Raw genomic sequence first — 22,677 nt, 5'->3', positions numbered from 1 at the left:
GTATAAGGTTGGTCTCGAATTCACGAATCTATATTAAGTATATATATATATATATATATATATATATATATATATATATATATATATATATATATATATATATATATATATATATATATATATATATATATATATATATTCATAGATTGGTCAATATCTGTCAAACAATTTAGGTCAGGTCATAGTGTATCAAAATCCTAATGCTCGAGATTTTCATGCAAAAGTCAACAAAAGTCAACTTGACCCAAAATGACTTTCATAATCTATGCATGATTATTATATAACTTAAATATAGTCATTTTATATATTTAATATATTTAACAGATTTTATTAGAGTAATAATATAATTCATTTATTAATAAATAAAATTTTATATTAAAATTTATATAATAAAAATATACTTTTTTATATCTTAAGTAATAAAATTTATAAAGTTCATTTAATATCATAAAAATATAATGATAGGTATTATTAATGTAATTATATTACATGTAGTAAAATATCTTTGTATCACATATTGATTTGATAAAATATTATCGATAATAACAATAATAAGTGAAAGTTGTATTATTTTGTAATAATAATTATTATTATTCTACTAATAAAAATAAAAATATTTATATTTACTAATGATTATAATAAAATGATAATTCTAATCATGACAATCTTAATAATAGCAATACTTTTTAATATTAACCGTAATAATAATATTTTATATAAAAATAATATTTCTATTCAAAATGATAATTTTTAAATAATAATAATAATAATAATAAGATGATAATAATAATGATATTTTATAATAACAATGATATTTCTATTAAAAATGATAACTTTAATAAAAATGATGGTTTTAATATTAGTTATACTTTTAATAATAATAATGACGATAAAAATAATTAATTGATAGTTCGGATAAAAAATATTAATTATTTTAATAATATTAATAATAATAATGATAATCATAATAATAATAATAATAATAATAATCATAATAATAATAATAATAATAATAATAATAATAATAATAATAATAATAATAATAATATTAATAATAATACTAATAATAATAATAATAATAATAATAATAATATTGATTATTAAATAAAAATAATAATAACGATAATAACGACGATAACGATAACGATAACGATAATTATTTTAACAATAATACTTTAAAATTATAGATAATTCAATTGACGATATCTTTTAATACGTTTATCAAAACCATACGATATCTAAATGAAAAGTTTATAGTTTTTCACCAGCTTTCCAACGACATGCATATCATGTACCTTATCTCAATCACATATGTATCAAATTCATAATTTATCTTAAGTTATCTAACGACAAAATTAAACATACAAGCATGCATAAACATATATACTCGAGCACTAGTCAGGGATACACTAATAATATATAAAAGTTAAGTTATGAGTGCTCACGTATCAATATTGCAGGAAAGTACGTAGACGCAACGGAGACGATAAACATTGGGTTGGCCTCGCGAGTATACCCCCGAACCATAACCATAACCTCCATAGCTATAACTCATAATTTTCTTAGCTCTATCCCGCTTGAAAAACCCGTTTTGAAATAACTCGCTCATAACCTCGTCGTAGTATTTTATATATAAAAATAATAATAATAATAATAATAATAATAATAATAATAATAATAATAATAATAATAATAATAATAATAATAATAATAATAATAATAATAATAATAATAATAATAATAATACTATTACTACTAATAATAATAATATTAATCTTAATATTAATAATAATAATATAAATAATAATTATAATATATATATTACATATAGAGAGATCGAGAGATAAGAGATGAATGGATTTGGTCAAAAACTGATCGAGCTTTATAGCCCCTTTCTGGACCCATGAGCTCCGCGATCGTGGAGCTTTTCAAGCATAGACCTCCGCAATTGCGGAGGTTCCTGTTTCCAGCTCACTCACAAACAAAACGTGGGCTGCCGACGATTTTATATATATATATTATAATATATTTAATTTATATAATTAATTAAATACATAGTTGACTTGTAACTTAAGTTTCAAAAACTTGTACGTTGACACTCGACTTATGTCCCGGTTTCGGTTTCTCGAACTTATTTTCATACGCTTAGAAAACTCGCACTTTACGTTACGCGACGTGTACCTTTATTAATAATTAGACTTAAACTAATGAAAAACTAACCCACTCAAAGTGTAACTTAATCCTTTGAGTGTTATGGTCATTTGCTTCTATAAATTATCGTCTCGTTATGTATATAAAAATATTATTTTAAATCGACACGTCTTATAACTAAATTAATATTACACTATAATATATATATATATATATATATATATATATATATATATATATATATATATATATATATATATATATATTTATTTATTTATTTAAAAATAAAAACTTGTATATATCATAAGTAATGGAAAAATTTATGTAATGATATAATATTTAGTATTTCAAAACTAATTATATTTCAAAGTTCGTTTTATATTTTGTTTAGAAAATATTATAACACGTATCATTTATACTTTAAAACTTAATTTTGGCATAATCCATTTATGCGCCAACGTTTATCAAATCTCCTAGATGACATATCTAAATATCAATTGAATCAAGTGTTACTTAATTTGAAACTATATATATATATATATATATATATATATATATATATATATATATATATATATATATATATATATATATATATATATATATATATATATATATATATATATATATATATATATATATATTCAATATTCGTAAACACGTTTTAAATACACGTTGCAAGTTATCTACATATATAACAACCAATATTCCATCTCACGTTATTTAATCAAAGACATCTTAAATAATCGAGTTCTATTATATCATAAAGCGTTTTTGTACATTTGAAACTAAATCAAAGGATTATTATGTAATTTAGTCTTCCACTAACCTTTGTCTAATTCTCGATAATAGAAACATTTGTTCTTACACGTAAATCACTTAATCATTTTTTGAATATTGTTAAAATGGAAAGATTTCTTAAATCAAAGTGGACCTCTCAACAGAGACACGTAAATCATATCATAATGAATCTGATAACTCAATTATTTGGTATCATCTTTTAATGTCGTCGGTAAATACGATCATGTAAAGTATTAAACCTAATACCTTGTTTATGTTTTCAAGTTATACTATATATACACATATATACACGTATATATTCTTATCCAATTATAATGGTTCGTGAATCGTCAAGGTTTGGTCAAGGTTAAATGAATGTACGACACAGTTTTAAAATCCTTGAGATTTAAACTTAACAAACTTTGCTTATCGTGTCGGAATAATATAAAGATAAAGTTAAAATTTGGTCGAAAATTTATGGGTCGTCACAGTACCTACCCGTTAAAGAAATTTCGTCCCCGAAATTTGATTGTGGTCGTCATGGCTAACCATAAAAATGTTTTTATGACAAATATGAGTCGATAAATAGAGTTTTATCATCATTGAGTAATATGAATAAAACAATTTTCTTAAGTGAAGTGTACGAGTGAAGTTATCACAAAAGAGTGAAATGAGAAAGGTAAAGTTTCGTCATATCTTTTGACGTAGATAGGGTTGATTTCCAGATTTCAAGAGATTTGGAGAAAATCTTTATAATAAGATTTGATTCTTCGTTAATTAGGGAAATTATGATCCGCTTTGATTGAATGCGATAATCTGTTTTGATTGCTCTGTCGGATATTTTACTATATATCTACCCTCTTCGTTTCGTTATTTCCACAATCCATACTTTCTATTCTTTCTCCCTCAACTCATACTTTAAAGTATTCGTCAATATGCTCCATCCTGTTCTGATTCTGGATATACTCCTAACCTTCATAACTGTCATTCTCCTTTTTCATCTACCGCCGGAAGAATCTATTCACTTCCACTATACTCTTGGTTTTATAGTGTTTTTAGTTCTCCCGTGTCTTTATATTACTATACGCATTGATATACACGGTTTGTAACTTCTGGGTTATTGTTGGGCTTTATATCTTCCCTTATATTTCGATGTCTCTGCTTCTGTTTTTCTATAATTATTGACATCCACAGTGAATGCTCCCTTCTATTTGCTGCGATTTATACTCCTATTTCTATTTCAGAGCTTCATTCTTTCGTTTCCTCTTCTTGCGATTAAACACCGTATGTAATGGTCCAGAATTCGTAGATATGAATTTCGGAATGAATATAGTTAATGTTCTTAAGAAGGAAATGGTAATGGCACGATCTTGATTTGTCAAATTACTACAATACCCCGAAAAAGACCGAATCATCAAGAAAAATATTTTCTTGATCTGTTTAGAGGTTAAGTAGAATACAATAATCGTGTAACATGGCACATGATGACATTATGATCTGTGAATCATCACGTTCCATTTAGAAACTTAGCATGACTTACTGTAATATAATCACATTGATCAAGTGTCATTATATTATACTAACTCATGCTTCAGTTCCCAACACTACTTCAAAACATTCATATTTTAAACTCGAAGATTTCAGAATTTAGAAACTAAAATAGTTTCTTTTATGATGTAACACAGATAGCGCGAAGAGATAAATAATCTCAAATGAGAATAGTTATGAATATATCTCCAGAAATATCGAGGATATTTATAATGAAAGATACGATGATATCTTAGAATATTTAATATAAGAGGATGATGAAGAATATTGTCCGCAAGAGTTTTAGAGTAAGGAACAAGGTATTCGCTAAAGACTTCAGCAGACACTGAATCATTTGGATTCTTTGAAGGCAGATTTAGTCTTGGTGATTTGTCCACAGCCTCCTTCATACTTTGCTCAATCCGTTTTCCAGTTCCAAACCTTCTCTTTTTCTGAGCTTTGCCAACACACTATTTTATTATCATCAAACTTTTGATTATTACGGTTGTCTACAGTTTCTGCTACTTTATCAGCATTTTTCCAAAATTCATGGAACTAGTTCGCGGTTTAGGGTGTTTTTCAGAAACTTCACATTCGTAGTATGTAAGTCTTGGAGGTAGACGTTATATGTATATATATATATCTGTTGGCGTAGAATTGCTGCGAAATTCGAGAATAATGATTCAAGCTTTTTTTTGGTATGGTAACTACCATTACAAGATGCAGATGAGTACATGATGGTTTTCATGAATAATATAGATTTTTTTCAGAGAGACTAAAGCCGAAGTTGCTGGTACATCTGCTGATAATATGGTGGAACATAAAAGATTCCCCGGTAATGATGGCAATCGTATATATCGAGGTTATAATAAGTTTAGTCCGACTGAAAAGTCGAAGTTGACTTGCTGGAGCTGTGACAAATTTGCTACTTTGAAAAGGAATCGTAAAGTTATTTTTGCTAATAGATGCCAAAGGATCTGACGCAGGTACGTGTTAAACTATGACTTTGGTTTCGAGAGTTTTTCAGGTGCATGACTGTAGGTAACATGTGGTTAGATCATCATCTGAATTGTTCATTATTTGAAGTGTCTTCAGGAATTTCGAAGGGTTCGAACACAGATTGTAATCGTTAATATACATATGATGTTCTAGATTTTTGAATGATACGAATATTTTTTTGGGTAGAAGTGATGCTCTAGCACAATTTTGAAGTCAAAGTATAACTTTAAAAGATATAGGGATTTAAGAGTAAAGGTATCGGTTATATCTTAACTTGGATTCTGTTCTGTCAAAATCAGAATATGTAATTGAGTTTGGATGAAATGGTTGTTCTGATTTTTATGAAAGAATGTGTATCGTTGTGAAGGTAGTGTGTATAGTTAATGATTGCTGAATCAGAATCGAAGAATGTAACATATTAATTGTGAATTTATATATCTCTCTAAAAGTTTCACAAGTTAATATTTTGTACAGGAGAATTTGCATTACAGTCTTTATGAAAATATATGTATATCCTCTTCAGATGTAATACAGATTTAATAAGTTAATATTTCATTAAACTCATTTGATTTATGGTTGAAATTATGATTGAGAAATCCCTAAAACTTCAGAAGTTACGTAATTTTCACTAAGTATTTTTTCTATTTGAATGAAATTATGAATTACCACTTCATTAGTCATCTATTGATATTTCTTTGATGAATGATGTTGGGTGTTAGTGGAAATTCTTGTGAACTACGCAAGACATGAATGATGATTTCTAGGAATTTTCGAGTACATCGAAAATGAATGTGTAAAATCAAACATGTAATTGAATAATACACTTAATTTATTATGAAATGGAATTCATTGAGTTGAAACAGATATTGTAGTTAACGATGGTTGAGTCATTAATGAAAGATGTACATCATAGCATATCAGTAACATGAACTAACCGAGTAGTACCTACTGGTTAAGATTCACACGTAATAGCTTAGTACGAAAAGATTTATTTTTATCTCAAAATTCATATATATATATATATATAAAATATACATATAATTTCTTCAAGGGAAATGAGTTAATACTTCTTAACTCGTTGATACAATATACGCGTTGTGGATTAGTGATGATGTTACGGTGATTATGGATCTAGTGGAGCTTGTGATGTTATAGGTGCTGCTGGTGCTGACGATGTTGACGGCACTGACGGTGCTGGTAATGCTGATGGTACTGCTGATGTTGCTGGTAAAATAAGTCTAGTTTGTAAATCGTGCATCATTCCAGTCAGGGTTACATTTCATCATTTCGCTCACTCATCTGGTTTACAATTAGTACTAGAATAAATAATTTCTAAAACTTTTAGAAATTACATATTCTCTGAAAAATATTCCCTCGATGAAGTTATGAATCAATACTTCATCGTTTAGTGTTGTTGGTACTCCTTGGGATTTACGGTGCGTATGATGTTGATGTTCGAGGTATAAATTGTGATGTTGAGGTGTGGGATGCGGATGTTGTTGTTGTTGGTGGTAATGGTACTGTTGGTGTTGCAGATGGTGGTACTCTTGTTGCCAGTGTTGCTGCTGGTGCTTGTAATCTTTGCACCATATTCTCCAAAACCACTACCCGAGCGCGAAGCTCGTTGACTTCTTCTATTTCACCGGACTGGTTGTCGGTTCGATCGAGAGGATAAATAAGATTTAGAATTTGGTATAGTATATAATCGTGACGAGATACTCTGGAAATGAGAGAAAAAATGGTGTTTCGGACAGGTTCGCCGGTAAGTGCTTCAGGTTCTTCGCCAAGAGGGAAATGTGGTGGATGGAAAAGATCGCCTTCTTCTTATCTTCAATGATTAAGGAGGCTACGAACCCATCCCCAATTCATCCAGAATAGATGATGGCTGATTGGTTGATCCATTCCAGTCACACTGCTTTCAGAGCTTGAGTGGGATTCCATTTCGGAATCCGAGGGACTTGAACTATTGACGAATTCCATTTCGTACGATTGAATAAAGGATTTTTCGATATGAAATGATTTTCCTGTTATCGGATGGTATTCTAATTACATAGAATATCTATATATAAATAGAGCAAAAGATTTCGTAGATTACGGAGGAATTTACGGAATATGCCAGGCAAAGTTTACAGTAACATATATGCTAAGATATGAATTAGCAGAAACGCTAAGATATGAATTTTGTCTATACACTATTTATGAAATTAATGCAATAAGATGTGTCTAGACTAAGAATGATAAGCATGTTATTTCCGACAAAATTGATAAGCAAAAATTTTGATATGCAGACACGGTCGAAGTCCAGACTCACTAATGTATCTTATCAACTATCAGTTAGACACACTAATGCAAGACCTGGTTCGCTAAGACCATCGCTCTGATACCACATGAAGCGACCCGTCCTAATCCATAAGGATGAATACAATAACATATGGTTACATTGCGAGGTATTTGACCTCTATATGATACATTTTTACAAACATTGCATTCGTTTTAAAAGACAAACTTTCATTTCATCGAAAGTTGACAGACATACATACCATTTCATAATATCCAAACTATAAATGACCTAATATGTCATTTACTTAATAATAATCTTTATTGAACTCAACAATCTTGAATGCAACGTCTTTTGAAATATGCCATGAATGAATCCAAGTAATATCTTTAAAATGAGTAAATGCACAGCGGAAGATTTCTTTCAATCCTGAGAATAAACATGTTTTCAAGTGTCAACCAAAAGGTTGGTGAGTTCATTAGTTTATCGTAATCAATCATATCCATAATTTTAATAGACCACAAGATTTCCTTTATTCAATAATCATACACTCACAAGTGTTTAAAAATCATTCATATGGATTGAACACCTGGTAACCGACATTAACATCATGCATATAGAATATCCCCAAAATAGAAATCCATCTGTATAATATAAACTTGAAGTACTAAAGCACACCATTTTCCAGTATGAGGGTGTTAGTGCCCGTAGATCTAACTTTAGGATTCGCGTCAATTAGGGTGTCTGTTCCCTAATTCTTAGGCTACAAGCTAAAAGGGTTGATATTCGATTCGATAATCCGACCATAGAATGTAGTTTCGATTACTTGTGTCTATTTCGTAAAATATTTATAAAAGCAGCGCATGTATTCTCAGTCTCAAAAATATATATTGCAAAAGCATTTAAAAAAAGGGAGCAAATGAAACTCACAATACTGTATTTCGTAGCAATTGTGCATATGATGGCACTGACAAGTATAAGGTTGGTCTCGGATTCACGAACCTATATTAAGTATATATATATATATTCATAGATTGGTCAATATCTGTCAAACAATTTAGGTCAGGTCATAGTGTATCACAATCCTAATGCTCGAGATTATCATGCAAAAGTCAACAAAAGTCAACTTGACCCAAAATGACTTTCAAAATCTATGCATGATTATTATATAACTTAAATATAGTCATTTTATATATTTAATATATTTAACAGATTTTATTAGAGTAATAATATAATTCGTTTATTAATAAATAAAATTTTATATTAAAATTTATATAATAAAAATATACTTTTATATATCTTAAGTGCCATCATATTAAAATTTTATATAATTCGTTTATTAATAAATAAAATTTTACTAATGATTATAATAAAATGATAATTCTAATCATGACAATCTTAATAATAGCAATACTTTTTAATATTAACCATAATAATATTTTTTATAAAAATAATATTTTTATTCAAAATGATAATTTTTAAATAATAATAATAATACTAAAATGATAATAATAATGATATTTTATAATAACAACGATATTTCTATTAAAAATCATAATTTTAATAAAAATGATGGTTTTAACATTAGTGATACTTTTAATAATAATAATGATGATTAAAATAATAAATTGATAGTTTTGATAAAAAAAATATTAATTATTTTACTAATATTAATAATAATAATGATAATAATAATAATAATAATAATAATAATAATAATAATAATAATAATAATAATAATAATAATAATAATAATATTATTATTATTGATTATTAAATAAAAAAATAATAACGATAATAACGACGATAACGATAACGATAACGATAACGATAACGATAATCATTTTAACAATAATACTTTAAAATTATAGATAATTCAATTGATGATATCTTTTAATCCGTTCATCAAAATCATACGATATCTAAATGAAAAGTTTATAGTTTTTCGCCAGCTTTCCAACGACATGCATATCATATACCTTATCTCAATCGCATATGTATCAAATTCATAAATTATCATAAGTTATCTAACGATAAAATTAAACATACAAGCACGCATAAACATATATACTCGAGCACTAGTCAGGGATACACTAATAATATATAAAAGTTAAGTTATGAGTGCTCACGTATCAATATTGAGATTCAATATTGCAGAAAAGTACGTAGACGCAACGGAGACGATTAACACTAGGTTGACCTCGCGAGTATACCCCCGAACTATACCCATAACCTCCATAGCTATAACCCATAATTTCCTTAGTTCTATCCCGCTCGAAAAACCCGTTTTGAAATAACTCGCTCATAACCTCGTCGTAGTATTTTATGTATAATAATAATAATAATAATAATAATAATAATAATAATAATAATAATAATAATAATAATAATAATAATAATACTATTACTACTAATAATAATAAGATTAATAATAATATTAATCTTAATATTAATAATAATAATATAAATAATAATTATAATATATATGTTACATATAGAGAGATCGAGAGATAAGAGATGAATGGATTTGGTCAAAAACTGATCGAGCTTTATAGCCCCTTTCTGGACCCATGAGCTCCGCGATCGTGGAGCTTTTCAAGCATACACCTCCGCAATTGCGGAGGCTTCTGTTTCCAGCTCACTCACAAACAAAACGTGGGCTTCCGATGATTTTATATATATATATATTATAATATATTTAATTTATATAATTAATTAAATATTATATTATATTTACGTGCATAGTTGACTTGTAACTTAAGTTCCAAAAACTTGTACGTTGACACTCGACTTATGTCTCAGTTCCGGTTTCTCGAACTTATTTTCATACACTTAGAAAACTCGCACTTTACGTTACACGACGTGTACCTTTATTAATAAGTAGACTTAAACTAATGAAAAACTAACCCACTCAAAGTGTAACTTAATCCTTTGAGTGTTATGTCATTTGCTTCTATAAATCATCGTCTCGTTATGTATATAAAAGTATTATTTTAAATCGACACGTCTTATAACTAAATTAATATTACACTATAGTATATATATATTTTTATTTAAAAATATAAACTTGTATATATCATAAGTAATGGAAAAATTTATGTAATGATATAATATTTAGTATTTCAAAACTAATTATATTTCAAAGTTCGTTTTAAATTTTGTTTAGAAAATATTATAACACGTATCGTTTATACGTTAAAACCTAATTTTGGCGTAATCCATTTATGCGCCAACGTTTATCAAATGTCCTAGATGACATATCTAGATATCAATCGAATCAAGTGTTACTTAATTTGAAACTATATATATATATCTTCAATATTCGTAAACACGTTTTAAATACACGTTGCAAGTTATCTACATATATAACAACCAATATTCCATCTCACGTTATTTAATCAAAGACATCTTAAATAATTGAGTTCTATTATATCGTAAAGCATTTTTTGTACATTTGAAACTAAATCAAAGGATTATTATGTAATTTAGTCTTCCAATAACCTTTGTCTAATTCTCGATAATAGAAACATTTGTTCTTACTCGTAAATCACTTAATCATTTTCCAAATATTGTTAAAATGGAAAGATTTCTTAAATCAAAGTGGACCTCTCAACAGAGACACGTAAATCATATCATAATGAATCTGATAACTCAATTATTTGGTATCATCTTTTAATTCCATCAGTAAATATGATCATGTTAAGTATTATACCTAATACCTTGTTTATGTTTTCAAGTTATAATATATATACACATATATACACGTATATATTCTTATCCAATTATAATGGTTCGTGAATCGTCAAGGTCTAGTCAAGGTTAAATGAATGTATGACACAGTTTTAAAATCCTTGAGATTTAAACTTAACAAACTTTGCTTATCGTGTCAGAATAATATAAAGATAAAGTTTAAATTTGGTCGGAAATTTTCGGGTCGTCACACCACAGACCATCACCATGAACTCAAACCGCCACCACCACTTTGCAATTCCAAACAATCATCATATAAAAACAAATCGCTGTTCCTGCCTTTCTTTTCCTTTCTGTTACAATCGGTTATCATTACCAAGTCACAACCAATATCACCTTCAATCTTAATGTTTTCTTTTGCAACCAAACACCATCAAACCAATCTCCTTTTTATGTTAGGATTCATGTTGATCACCAAGGGCTGCTACACGCTATCGTTTTCTGTTTCAGTTAACTTACACCATGAAATTGTTTGTTGTTCCAATTAACAAACCCACCATTATCATCTAACGAAACCCATAGTTGCTACCCTTACTTGCTTTCTGTTTTTCTATTTTAAATCAAACACCACATCACTGCTATCTCTTTCCGTTTACAACTCAAACACTATTGAACTACCTGGTATTGTTGCATTTTCCTTTCTGTTAATCGACACAAAGAAAACAAAGAAAAGGTGCGTTGATTGAAGCTTACAAAACAAAAGGAGAAAAAGAAAAGCAATAGTGGTTTTGTCCACTTACAAAAGTGAGCAAGAAAGAATTCTTTTAATTGATTAACTTGTGGGGGCTTGTGGGTCTCATTACGTTAAATACAGAAGCAAAGGAGACAACTCTTGTGGCTCCAACTTTCATTGTTTTAATTATATATCGAAATTCTATTGTTCAAACATGTATCGATGGGTTCAATAATTTGGATGTTATACGTGACCATGAGAGTATTATATGATGATGAGATGATGAGGAGTGCAGGTGTATTTTTCCTTTTTGTTCTACCATTCAAAATTTAAGTTTGCCAAACCAACAACCCACGAATTTCCCTTTTATTTGGGCTTATTATATGGGCTTCAATATATTTAAATTTTGGGCTCTATGTGGGCCGTAAATCTGGGCTGGTACTTCTGTGTTTTCGTACGTGACGACTGTGATGATAGGTTATGTATGACAATTATAATAATGCTCGTAAATGAAGGGGAAATGATGATGATTAAATGGTGACGAGTATGATTAGGATATGATTATGATAATGATATATTGTATACGATGAAATTAAGAATGATGATGAACGTATGATAATGGTTAGTGATGATGTTAAATGATGATTCACGAATGATGATAATGCCATGATAATAGTATAAGATGATGATTTTGATGAATGATGGTGTCATTACCAATGATGAAGAGGGTATATGATAGTGACGATGATGATGTAATAAGATATACGTGATGCATGATAAAGTAGATGACTATGATAATGGCGATGATGATGATGATGATATTAGGATGATGAGTTTGATGGTGATAATATTACATGAGGGTATAATATTTATTCATATCAGTATTACCAACATTATTATTATTATTATTATTATTATTATTATTATTATTATTATTATTATTATTATTATTATTATTATTATTATTATTATTACTATTATTACTATTATTATTATTATTATTATTATTATTATTATTATTATTATTATTATTATTATTATTATTATTATTATTATTATTATTATTATCGTGATTATTATTATTATGATTAAATACATTAAAAGTATTAAAATTATGATTAATATGCTTAATAATACATTTTAAGAGTATAATACAATGTGGATTAAGGATATGAATTTAGAATGTTATAGTATGATTATAGTTATTATAATAAATATGATGATATGATGATATTATTAAAATATTAAGATAATTATAATTATGGTCATGATCATTAAAATATTAAGTATAAATATATGTAACTCTTTTATTAATATCATTATTTTTATAATCATTATTATTAAAAGTACCAATCTTTATAAAAATTATCATTATTACTATTATTATTAGTATTACTATTATTATTATTATTATTGTCACTATTATCATTATTAGTAAAATTTTTAATATTATAATTAATATTATTATTATTACTACAAATGAATGACTAGTATTATTGTCAAAATTAATGTTATCATTATTAAATCTAATTATTATTATTATTATTAACACCATTTTAGTATTATTAAAATCATAATTTTAACAAACTAAAAGTTATTTATATAAAAAATATATATAATACATATATAGTAACTATATATAAATATTACATACTATTTTGTTTCTTTTTAAAATAAAATATTATTATTATTATTATTATATATTAATTAAGTTATATATAAGAAATAAATATATTTTAATCAAATATATAAATATTATTAATAATATCATATAAAAATAAATACTTATATGTATAATATTAATATAACATATATATATATTAATATTAATATATACAATATTTGAAATGACAAATACATTACTATAAGTAATATGATATATAATTAATATAGAAAATAGTTTGATTACTATTACATGATCATTACATGTCTTAACATACATAATCGATATAGGTTCGTGAATCCGAGGCCCCTGCATTGTTCAGTTCCGTCGTATGCATATTTTACTACAAAATATCGTATAGTGAGTTTCATTTGCTCCCTTTTTAAATGCTTTTGCAATATATATTTTTGGGACTGAGAATACATGCGCTGCTTTTATAACTGTTTTACAAAATAGACACAAGTAATTGAAACTACATTCTATGGCTGGATTATCAAACTGAATATGCCCTTTTAGTCTGGTAATCTAAGAATTAGGGAACAGACACCCTAATTGACGCGAATCCTAATGATAGATCTATCGGGCCCAACGAGCCCCATTCAAAGTACCGAATGCTTTAGTACTTCGAATTTATCATGTCCGAAGGTTGTCCCAGAATGATGGGGATATTCTATATGCATCTTGTTAAGGTCGGTTACCAGGTGTTCACCATATGAATGATTTTTATCTCTATGCAGTGCGAAATGCCTGATATGAGATGATGTTCATGAGAAATGGAAATGAAAATCTTGTGGTCTATTAAAATATGGAAATGATTGTTATGATAAACCTATGAACTCACCAACCTTTTGGTTGACACTTTTAAGCATGTTTATTCTCAGGTATGAAAAAAATCTTCCGCTGTGCATTTACTCATTTTAAAATGTCACATGGAGTAGTTCATGGCATACTTAGGACTGTACCTCGCAATGTGACCAAATGTTGATGACTTCGTCCAGATGGATTAGGATGGGTCGCTTCACGTCGCACCTTAGAGTTGGTCAAACAAATAGTCAATCCGAGGCAATGGATAACGATTCTTGATCGTCACTTTATTCAACTCCAGATAATCGATGCACATCCGCATACTACCATCTTTCTTTTTCACGAATAAAACCGGAGCGCCCCATGGCGAAGCACTCGGTCGGATAAAACCCTTTTCAAGCAACTCTTGGGTTTGATTTAACAACTCTTGCATTTCCGTTGGTGCTAAACGATAAGGATTTTTAGCAATGGGAGTAGCTCCCGGAACCAACTCAATGCGAAATTCAACTTGTCTTTCTGCCAGAACACCCAGTAACTCATCAGGAAAAACGTCTTCAAATTCATTAACCACCGGAATTTCACGAATGGATGGTGGCTCATCACGAGTATCAACTACATGGGCAAGAAAAACCATACCACCACTCTTAAGAAAACATCGTGCCCGTGCATAAGTGCATAATGGTACAAGTCTTCTTCGCTTATCACCATGAATAATCAATTCTCCCCCACTTGGGGTCTTTACACGAATGAACTTTTCGTGGCATGCAATATCAGCCCTATAACAATCGAGCCAATCCATACCAACGATAATATCAAACTCACCCAAAGTCATCGGAATGAGATAAATTTTAAATGTTTCGATACCAAACACAACATTACAATCCTTACACACATCAACCCCTAGCACCGTCTTGCCATCCGCTATTTCGACTTCTACCGGATGACTTAACTTAGCTAGCGGTTTGTTAAGCTTAGACACAAATCGAGGCGACACAAAAGAAAAATTAGCACCGCTATCAAATAATATCCTTGCCGGATTAGAGTTAACCATGAAAGTACCTGAGACAACTTCATTGGATTGCTTGGCCTCATCATTGGTCATTAAATAATTTCGCCCTCGATCCGTACCCGCCGCTTTCTCCAACTTCTTAACATGATCACCCCGCAACTCGGGACACTCCGACTTTCGATGTACTTCTTTACCACAATTATAGCAAGTGAGCTTAGTTGTAGATGATAGTTTCGGGCAATCATGAGAGACGTGACCTTTTTGCCCACAATTGTAGCAAGTGACCACTTGACCACCGGAGACACCCCTCTTTACACTACCAACACTCTCACTCGCACCCTTACTCTTTTTGTTCGAATGACTAGTGGCTTCAAACTTCCTTTTGCCAAAAGTAAAGCCACTTTTTCTCAAGACGAGCGACTCAAAACCTTTGGCTATATTGAACAACTCATCAAAACTTTTCACCATGTTCACACTAATCTTCTCTTGATAGATGTCGTTCAAGGTTCGATAGAAGTCTTCCTTCAACATTTTATCATTCCCGACATACTCCGGGTAAAATTGGGTCTTTGACAAGAAAACGGATTTGAGAGTGTTCAAATCCATCAACTCTTGCCTCAAGGCACGCAACTCGTCCTTAAGTCTAGTAAGATCGTCCGAAGATCGGTACTCCTTGAAAAACTCCGCCTTGAACTCGTCCCAAGTGAAATTCATACATTGTTCTTCACGGTAAAGTTGGATTTTCGCATCCCACCACAACTTGGCATCACCTCTTAACATGCTACAACCATACCTCGTCTTCTTATCGAGAGGGCATTGACAAGTACAAAAAGTCCCCTCCATATTGGAGATCCAACGGGCACTCTTAAGTGGGTCCCGTTCGCCCTCAAAATTGGGAGGTTGAGCATCTTTGAAATTCTTGTAAAAAAAATCTCGCCTTCCAACATTATCTTCTTGAAGAACGGCCTTAATTTGTTCTTTACCAAGATCAACTATTTGCTCGTCAATCGAATCCAAGAACATCTTCCTAACGTCCTCAAGAAAGGCCGTGTGATGCTTTTTCAAAATGGCCTCAACCTTGGCTGTGAACTCGGGGTCCTCGCTCGTGCCCCCATTATCGGTGTCGTGTATGTTTCTCATCTTCATTCTATAAAACGGAAGAGGTTAAACAACGAAACGAAAAGACATGACACATATATATACACATATACACCTCAACACCCCATCTTGCTCAACAATCGTCGTACATTGCTTGTTTGACACGATTTGCTCCCGTAACAATGGTATCTAGTCATTATTACACGAGCACATCGCATTAACTTACTAGTACAACGTCTATCTCGCTTGATGAATTGCAAATACAATACAAAACAAGTAGCGCGAGGTTAGTTCACATAAGCCTATGCACTAACCAAACCCGGTCTTACCCGTCTCTTACAAGTCCCGCATACAACGCATACACAATAAAGTCTAAGTCGAGGCACATATCTGAAGTCGCCTAAATCTCTTAGACCATGCTCTGATACCACTTGAAACAACCCAACCCGTATTCGACACGAGAATTTTTTTTTTTAAATAATAAATCATTAACACGTCACTTCATTTGGTTATAAGATGTCAACCATTTCGTACAAGCGTTTACACGTTTAACAAGCTTAATGTTTACAAACGGTACAAAGGCCCTTAAACAAATGTAATACAAGTTCGGTCCGTTAAAATGATAGTTTTAATCCAAACAACACTTGAGCATGGTTTGGGGCTAAACTATCCAAAACACTAGGCCGACTTCCAAAAGCTTTTACAAGCATCCAACAAGAGAAATCTAGTGCCCAACAACACTCTTCCCTTTCTCCGCACCTGCATCTAAAAAGTAAACAACGAGAGGGGTAAGCTAACACTTAGTGAGTGCAATAATTATACATATACATATATAATCTATTTACTTGCAATCACTTACACAATACCGCATACAAGCTAGCAATTCAATTAGCATACCAATCTCAAGTATAACGCTACTAACCTCTGACAACAAAAGCTAGCATAACAATAGCATATAACACGAACAATATAATATGCTACACTACAACACACAACCATGGTTAACCAATCGTACAAAGGAATGGTACTCGAATTTCCTATCGGTGTTCATAACAACCTTTAGTGTACAACAACATATATCATTAACCCTTAGACAACACATATCCGTTCATAAAACCGTTAGTGTACAACGACATATATCACTAACTTGGACAACACATATCCGTTCATAAAAACCGTTAGTGTACAACAACATATATCACTAACTCATGGGTGGTAAGGACAACACATATCCATCCTACACAAATAAATACATTATATACATACACGTATAATTATTCCACTCACCTTGTCGTCTTTGTGAGATTCCAACAATAAACTTGCAACCTTCAAAGAAAGTCACCTAATAAAATTAAGTACACATTCAATACACCAACTCGTTGGACTAAACACCAACAATTAACTCATGTGCATTTAATGACCCATTTGCAATAAATGACCCATTTACACCGAAACCGCCCATTTAAGGCCAAGACTCGTCATTAATCACTAAAAGCTAGTGATTAATGTCTAATAACACCAACTAACACAAACTTAGGGTATTTCATATCCATCTTACCTAACTAGGTCAACCATTACCCATTTGACCCATTTTAACATTAGACTCACAATTTGGTCAAACTTGCACCCATTAACAACCTTTCACTAACTCACAAGTGTATTAGTGATTTACAACACAATTAATACTTGCAAACACCAATTTACAAGACTAAACCCTAGATTACAAACCCTTAGGGTTTCCTTACATCAATTTAACCCAAATTCACCCATTTAACCCCCAAATGGGTCTTACAAGCCTTAAATGAAAAAAAAAAAAAAAAAACCCTAGCCATAATTCAAATTAAACTTAAAGCTCGGAGTTAAGACTTACCAACACTATCAAAATGTAGCTAGAGATGTAGGGAACAACTTTAAAACTTGAGCTTTGACCCGAATCAAGCTTCTTCCTCCTTGATTTGAGCTTTCTCACACTAAAACTCTTTCTCACTATAAAATTGAAGTGGAAGGGATAAGGTAGGTGAAAGAAGAGTATATGACACTCTAGATCTGACCTTGGGGTCTTAAATTCGTCCCACAAGTGAAAATACCAAAATGCCCTTCATTTTTACAATTTAATTTAAAACAACTTATTTCCAAGTGAACTTCCATGTGACACTACACTTCCAGGTGAAGTTCCAAATGACACTAAATTTCCAGGTGACACTACACTTCCAGGTGAACTTCCAGGTGAAGTTCCAAATGACACTAAATTTCCAGGTGACACTACACTTCTAACCCATGCTTATACTCATATACGTATACATTCTTATGTATATATATATATATATATATCGTATACATCAACTAAATCTTTAAATCATTTAAACACATATACGATCAAGTATAAACGTACTTAAGATCAATTACGTACCTTAAATCACGTATGGGAAAATTGGGATGTTAGAATCGTGAGACACCATGTACACAATACGTCTGGGTTAATTCTAAGACAATACGCGTACCATGGGTCATGATTGAGTCTATAACAATACGTATACAATACTTCTTGATTAAATTCTAAGATTATATATTGAACTATATTTATGGACAACTAACATTGGACTACTAACGTTGGACTGCTAACTTGACAACTTAATTCATCAACACATAATTGAAAATATGATATGAATATAATTGTATTATATCTTGATATATATATATATATATATATATATATATATATATATATATATATATATATATATATATATATATATATATATATATATAAATATAATTGTTACAGGTTCGTGAATCGATTCGAGGCCAAGTCTAATTTTCAACAATTTGAAAATCTACTCAAGTGAGTTATAGTCCCACTTTTACTATCGAATATTTTTGGAAGAGAATACATGCAGTTTTATAAATGTTTTACAAAATAGGTACAAGTAATGAAACTACATTCTATGACGGAATTGTTGTACCGGATATCCCTGTTTTTGCTTGGTAACCTAAGAATTAGTATACGCTCTAATTGACGCGAATCCTAAAGATAGATCTATGGGAAATAACGACCCCCATCCTGAGAGTTTGGATGCTTTAGTACTTCGATTTATATACAGACGTGTTAATCCTGTATGTTGGGGGTATTCTATATGCATTTTGTTAATGTCGGTTACCAGGCAACTCATCATATGAATGATTTTTGATACAGACGTGTTAATCCTGTATGTTTATGAAAGAAATCTTGTAGCCTATTATTACGATTTATTATATAGGTTAAACCTATGACTCATCGACAATTTTTGTTGATGTTTTTAAGCATGTTTATTCTCATGTGATTATTAAGAGCTTTCGCTGTTTGCATGCAATCTTGGTCAGGATTTTGAAGTCAGCATGCTTGTATTATATTAAAACTTGCATTCGGGATTCATGAGTTGTAATATATTTTGTAAACCATTATGTAATGGTTGGTGTGAAAACTTTGTATTTTAGATTATCATTGATTGATAATCTAGGTGATGTCTTTTAAACCTTTGTCGATAAAATAAAGGTTATGGTTTGTTATAAAATGAATGCAAGCTTTGAAAAACGTCTCATATAGAGGTCAAAACCTCGCAATGAAACCAATTAATATGAAATGTTTATAATCAATATGAACGGTGCATTTCATCTATCTATACCAATAAGTATCTAAGTACGTGATGGTAACAAAAATGGTTTGGTTGACCTTGAGGATAGAACATGCAATTGTACGAAATGGAAAAAGCCTTGCATACTGATCAAGCATAAAAAATTTCAAGGGGTTCGGTCTATGTAAGATCAACGAATAAGGGGGATTTAAGGGTTCCTTGAGTTTAACTCTCCGGTCTGAAGTACCATGAGTAACCCTCATACGAGATGATGATCTCAGAAAGAGTGGATAAATATGACCCACCATCATTTGGGTGAACCGGAAGTGATGGCTTAGGGGCGGTATTAGTGTTGGTGTTATGCTAACGTTATTTGAAACTGCAAGGAGTATTGAGTGACTATTTATACATGTGAGTTTTAAGAAGATGATACACTAGAGAGTGATTTTGGGTGTGTGAAGATGATCATTTCAGCTTAAGTTACATCTATTTATACATGTGAGTTTTTTTCCCTTAGTGCCACGTAAGGGACAAAGAGACATGTTAGTGCCACGCTATTTTGTTCTTGACATTTTATTCCATAAAGCTGTAAAAGGAGCTGCCATTATCTTAGTGCTGCCCCCTTATGCCCTGCTGTCCGTTTTCAGTCGTTATGCAGTGTCAGGATTGTACCAACCTACCACAACATTCTTTTTGTTTGAGTGTCACCATTGTATGCTTTTCACCTTGTGTACACGATCTCAGTGGCGTCATGTTTATGCTGCGCAATCGTCGTCCAATTCGTCTTGCCAGAATTTTTATGTAACTGAAGTGTATTATGCGCATCATCGTGAGCTTGCAGGACTATTGTACGGCTATGCACGCTATTAGGGTGTGACGCAATGGATGTGCAGCTATGCACATCATTACATACATTGCGGTACGTTATGGCTGTGGCAAGTTACTTCAAAATAGAAGACATTGGTTGCTATGTGTAACCTTGGTTCACGACTTAAACCTATCGAACATACTATGAACATATCAAGCCTTTTCTTCATCATTCTAAAATGGTCAAATCTAGGTAATCTTCAAATTATTAAACCCCAAAAGAAAATGCAAGCAGGACACCTACATGTCCATGCACATATTCCATCCCAAGGCGAAGAAAAGACTAAAAGCGTAAAAACTTGTTCTCGTACCAAAGAACGTGGCCACCTTAGAGAAACATGTAGAGCTTCTTTTGATATAACAAACACATCTTCCTCTTAACCAAGGTCATAGTCGAGATTAAATAGCTGAGAAAAGATTAAATAGTGAGGTCATAGTCGAGATTAAATAGTGAGGTCATAGTCGAGATTAAATAGCTGAGAAAAGATTAAATCACCCGAGACTTTTCAAACACAAATTTATCCAAGTGTACCATTTGGGTCACGACTAATTTATAATGCTTTTCAAAATTTTATGTAATCCACAATATTATGTGGTAACAGCTTATGGTATTTTATAATTAGCAGAATATTTTTTCACAAAACATGTCGTAAGGAATACTAGAAAACCTGTCACAAAGGGTTATTGAATTAGATTCGAAATAAATTCATTAAAACGGTACTTCTAATACATTTTTGCAACCATGAAAAAACACTACAATTTCTATTACGTTAACCTCATCACAATTACACTAGGTACATTATAAGATTCACAATTATCCTTTGTGATCTTTTGCATTGTTCTTGTTAACTAGCTCCTTGCTAGTTTTATTTTTATTTTAATAAAATTCACCGTTCGAAAAAAAAAATATATATATATAATAACTTTGTAAACAACATTTCAAAGAAAATGGAGCCATGAGATTCTCCGTAGCATCTTGAATTCAGTTAAAAATGATGTTTCCCGTGTCAAATGGTGTACCATTCATGATGCAAAAATTCATTAGATCATTTATAACAAATACATTGTCATATCCATTCGCTTGTCCTTGAGAATTTATGTTGCTACGGATAACTTTATATTTTTTTGGCATTATTCTTTAGTTGATAAAAATAACCATTCGAGCATCCAGACAAAAGGCTACAAATGAGTCACTGACGACACATTGTCTCTGTATAACATTGTTTATGTTCACACCTATGTAGTGATTAGAAACACTAAAACGACCAAAATTATAAGTATCACAGTAAGAATATTATGTCATTGTGTAACGACCATACTTTTTCCGTTATCTTTTTCCGTTAATTATTTAACGACCGTTAACTGTTATTCGTGCCATTTCATTTCTATGACCAATATTATTATTTTTGTAATAATATATTAATTATTACGTGTTAAATGAATATTTGTATTCATATTTTAAATTGT

The sequence above is a fragment of the Rutidosis leptorrhynchoides genome, chromosome 5, assembly GCF_046630445.1.
Source record: "Rutidosis leptorrhynchoides isolate AG116_Rl617_1_P2 chromosome 5, CSIRO_AGI_Rlap_v1, whole genome shotgun sequence".
Classification (NCBI taxonomy): Eukaryota; Viridiplantae; Streptophyta; class Magnoliopsida; order Asterales; family Asteraceae; genus Rutidosis; species Rutidosis leptorrhynchoides.
The sequence above is the reverse complement of the archived record's forward strand: the minus strand, read 5'-3'. Positions refer to the sequence as shown.